At 44.4% G+C, this 4,862-nt stretch overlaps 1 long non-coding RNA gene across 1 annotated transcript; it reads right to left on the reverse strand.

Moving 5' to 3' along the window:
- Nucleotides 1–2,584: 2,584 nt before the first annotated feature.
- Nucleotides 2,585–4,497, reverse strand: LOC123125792 (uncharacterized). The gene is made up of 3 exons (XR_006461490.1): nt 3,922–4,497; nt 3,736–3,792; nt 2,585–3,157 (listed from the first exon to the last, which is right to left on the reverse strand). It is a non-coding gene; the product is annotated as an uncharacterized lncRNA (long non-coding RNA).
- Nucleotides 4,498–4,862: the final 365 nt, after the last annotated feature.

Here is a 4,862-nt window from a genome sequence, read left to right on the forward strand (position 1 = left end):
GTGCCAACGCGGAGCTGACACGTGGTTCCGCCGGCCAATGAGAATTTTACACGTGGAAAATCGTCATTGGTCGTGACTGTTAGCGGGTTATCGGGTCCAAAACCGGACCAGATAGCTTAACGGCGACCCGTTACGGTGGATGCCACGTGTCGGTCACCCTTGACGAAAGCACTTCCATGACGCGGGATTTATCGTCATGGAAGTGAACACTTCTGTGATGATAATTTTGGTAATATCATGGAACACTTCTATGATAGCACATGTATGACTATCTTGATTCTGTCATAAAATCGTCATGGATGTACATGCATGACAGAAAACGTGACCTACTATGACAAACACATATCATCACGGAAGTGTATTTTTTTGTAGTGAAAGGAGCTAACCTATGACAATTAACATGGTGTAATTCATAGGGTTCACCATTCTATATATCTAGACAATGAGATTCACCTCCATTCTGCTACGATAGACACCATCATTTGGCTTTTGACCAACATGAAGAACACAAGAAACCGGCATACCAAGAAGGCCACCCATTTTCAGAATAAGTTAATGAAGAAGGCCTAGCACCTCACCGAGTGCCCCTACCCATTTTGACCCTCCTTTTGGGAATAACAATAGAGTTACTCCTAACTGTGTGGTTAGAAAGAGAACTATTTGCATCGATACAACAACGTATTGGTCCTATCTAGTGACATCGGCACTGGTATGATATCGTGATCCTGGAAGATGTGATTTGTTGGATATGTGCCCGAGGGACAGGATTGAACATCCACATAATCCACTGCCAAATATACAAAGCAGACCTTATAACTTTTGGTAAATTGCCAGTTTGTAACTTTGCATTATGACATGTCAGTATTGCATCTCTTTTTGCGTGTGGAGGGGGGTGGGCATTTCTCACTGACATAGATCAATTTTAGAAAGCTACATATCACACTAGAAAGAAACCATTCAATTGCGAATAAAACATGTTGTCAGCTTTCAAGAAAAGCGAGCAACGTAAAGAAAGGATTACTTCTACTTGTAATTGTCGAGCAGTTGGTATGTTTCTAATCTTAACTCCTTACTAGTAAGTGTGCACGTGCAACGCACGTATTATCATGTGAAAAATTATCATCATTCGTTCTAGAAAATAATGAACAAAAATATAGTGTGCTAACACAAGAGAGGCAATATAGACGTTTAACAATGTTGTGATACAAAAAATGTCGCTTGGACTAAAAATGAGTGAACATATTTGTCATCAATCATGAGTAAACCGGCAATGTTCGAGGGAAAATTTCAAAGAAGTATATCATGATTTTCTATTTTTCTTGACCAAATAATTTTCTAATCCTTGCCAACAATGATTGACAAGTGGTATAGACATATTATCTTATTGTGATTAACAAGTCATGTGAATATAATTATACATTGGTATTATGATTTTTTTCAAAAATAGAAGGCATAACCATGAAGAAATCGACGCACAACAATAAGTATTTCTAAAGGACACCACCAGTTCACACACATAAATGATATACATGTTTAGAAACATAACAAAAATGAACATGACTATACTGAGTAATCATGCACGCAGGCATGGCACAGAGGGAGTACAAATGATCCCTTCATCTCTAAAGAAAAGGGGAATGTCCAAATCAGTTCTGGAACACATAGTCATGGGGTACAAATGTTGAACCTACTGGCAAAACTTGTGCCTGTCTGCTGAGCACATCATTCATTATATTCGACTCCATTCTCTTAGAACAAATCTAGAAGAATGGAAACACAAACCAACTCATGCACAAAAAAAAGCTCATTGCCTCTCAACGCTATTCGTATGGATGTTCTTTTTCAAAAAAGTCCATTTTACTACACTGAAGAAAATTGGTGGTTCACATAACCCCCTGATCTTTATTTCTGTTCCCTTTACCCCCTGAACAATCTCATACCGGAAAAAAATCAGTCCCTGGGTGGTTTTACTTCACTGGTTGCTGACGTGACAATGGTCAATGGCCGGTTTTGACCTGCGGGTGAGTCTCCCTCATCAGGCTGGGTTGAGACAGAGGAGCTCCTCCCGAGCCTCCCCTCATAGCTGCCTCCCTCCCGAGCACCACGCCCGACCCTGCCGCCTCTAGATGATGCCGGCGACCGCCGGAGTTCCAAGCTGCCGCCCTGCTTCTCCTTTCTCCCATCTCTTTCCTCTCCCTTCTCTCTTCTCCCGGCTCACGTATAGGTCAACCGTCGCCACAAGCTCGCCGGCGGGCCGTCTTCACACCGTCGTCGAACTCCGCATCCGACCGGAACCAGACCATATGGGGCCGCTACCCCCGGATCTGGTCGCCCCCTCGGGCTCCCCCTGCACCTGCATCGCTGCAGCGCCGCTGCCGCTGCCCTGCTACCTCCCGCGCGAAGACAGGGACGACCATGCCTGGGGGTTGAGCCGCCGCCGCCACAAGCTCACCGTTGTGTCGTCTTCACACCAATGCTAGACTCCAGACAGGCCAGAACCAGACCTAATGGGGCCGCCATCCCTGGATCTGAATATTATGTATTCTGCACAATAGATTAAAGTTTCAGCACGATAGCTCAAAAAAGATGGACATTAACAACAAGCAAGCGGGCTGAATGGAGAAACCATGTAATTCAAGTGTGCTCCCAGTTGCCAGTGTATACTGCACTGAAGAAGCTGCAACACCTACACCAACTTTTAAAAGCTGGATGGGGATCTGCCATCCAACTTCATCCAAGCAATCAAATGCTACATAAAGATATGGTAGTTGTTCAGTGAACTTGCATTAAAACTGCCATTGTTTTCCCTGTAAAGACCTTGGATCATTAGATGGCATATTAAATATTGGATTATAATAAGGTTATAAAAAAACCAAACTTGATCGGAGGCACTGGTAAGAAAGCACTCAAGGTGTTTATTTTTATTTTTAGAGAATGGCTCAAAGACTCGGATAGTGTTGGAAACTGATATAAATTCAAGCAGTATTGATTATATTAAAGCATCTTGTTTATAACCGTGCTTAGCTTTGAGTTGACTAAGGAAGTTTGTGCTTGTAAGTTTCAGGAAGAGAACTTATCTTCAGTGAACATAGATCCATGGTATTCAGCATATCACTACTCGCATCCATCCTTTGTTAAAAGACTGCCTGCACTAAGCCTGCATGGGAAAAGTTTCATACAAGGGGACAAGTTCAATTGCTAATATATAGAAATGAAATTAGTAATTCATGCTTCAAGTCGCGAGTCCCAATCAAAAAAGATTGAAGATGCCGGTCTTTCCAAGAAAAAGAATCATTGCACCAGCACCAAAATTGTAAAATTCACCATAAAAAGAGCATCAAGCAAACAACAAATTAGATCTAAACGTATTTTGATTAATACAATGGAGTTTGAGTAGCATTAACATATCGTGCAGTACTTAAATGTTTGGAATTACAGTTAAATAAATAACAAACCGTTCCACTTATAAACAAGGTGAAAATGTGCAGAATTTTGCCTTTCGGAAGGCTAACATTTTTTATGTTGGCGGCAGGTGCTGATGCAAATGATTTCCTACATAATATATATATTTTTTAAAGGTTCTAGGCTTCCAGCAATGTACAAAGTAGGAAAATGAACTCATGGGTACCAACTCTTTTGGATACAGTGTCATAGACTGAATAGATGATGGAAACAAAATCAGATACGTGATGGAAACCATTATGCGAACATTGCCAAGTTCGATAGTTCAATTACCAGCTAATATCCCAGAACTTGATGGTTGTACCATGTGCGCTTGACAATTTGTGGATCCTGAGGAAGGAAAAAAAACATAATTAACAGCAGGCACTGAGCTATACAGGAATAAATCAGATATGTTTGCATGTATCAGTATCATTGCTGAACCAACCCGGGAAAAAACACAATTTGTGGATTACTTACTGAAGCAAGGTGCAGGCCCGGTGCCCGGTCTAAGTAATCGCACAATGAATAAATCAGATTGTTTCCATGTATCAGGATCATTCTCTAGCGAGATCTAGAATTAACTTTCAGATGAACACTCAAAGGTGTCACACAATCAGATTTACTGACCTACAATGTGACTAAGAATCTGAAGACTCCAATTAGCAACTTGACAAGCAATTAGATGAAGATAATACTGAAGCTGCTCAAACAAAAATGTCAGGCAGTGTACAGATCGTTGCTGAATAGACCACTGCCGCAGTATGGGGACGGCGCAGTGACGCATGCCTCGTGCCCGCCCACCGAGATCCCCTCTATGCCGGACCCCTCCGCCTCCATGCCCTTCCGATGCTCCTGGGCGCGCTGGCGGCAGTAGTGATCCTCGACGGTGAGCGCCGGGTCGAGCACCGAGAGCAGCTCGCTCCCCGCGCCCCACCGGCCCCGGAGACGATTGAGGCGTCCGCCTCCTTCGAGGCGAGAGACTGGAAGCGTGAGGCCGTGCCGGGGGGCGGGGAGAGGAAGCGGCGGTGGGTGAGGTGTAACGGGGCGAGGGAGAAGAGAGATATGGTGGTCGCCTTCTGCCGCGCGCTTGTCGTGTGGGATGGAGAAGAGGGAAACAGGGGAGAGATGGCCTGTGTCGCGTGGGGCGGCGGCGGAGAACCTACAGGCGACGGGGCCGTGAGGAGAGGTGCGTTGTTTCCGGGGATCGTGGGAGGGAGATCCGGACTAATTGCGTTCCGCAGATCATGGTGGGCCGCGTGAATCGAGGCTTGAGGGATGCGGAGCGCAGACGATTGACAGACAACAGCGTCTGCTTGGCAGAACATTCGATCCGAGACGTTAATCCGAACGGTAGACTATTCGCGTAATATGGACAGTAGGATGTGTTTAAGTTAATTTGATCGGAGGGTCCTGGTTAT

This window comes from Triticum aestivum, chromosome 5D (genome assembly GCF_018294505.1).
Source record: "Triticum aestivum cultivar Chinese Spring chromosome 5D, IWGSC CS RefSeq v2.1, whole genome shotgun sequence".
Lineage (NCBI taxonomy): Eukaryota > Viridiplantae > Streptophyta > Magnoliopsida > Poales > Poaceae > Triticum > Triticum aestivum.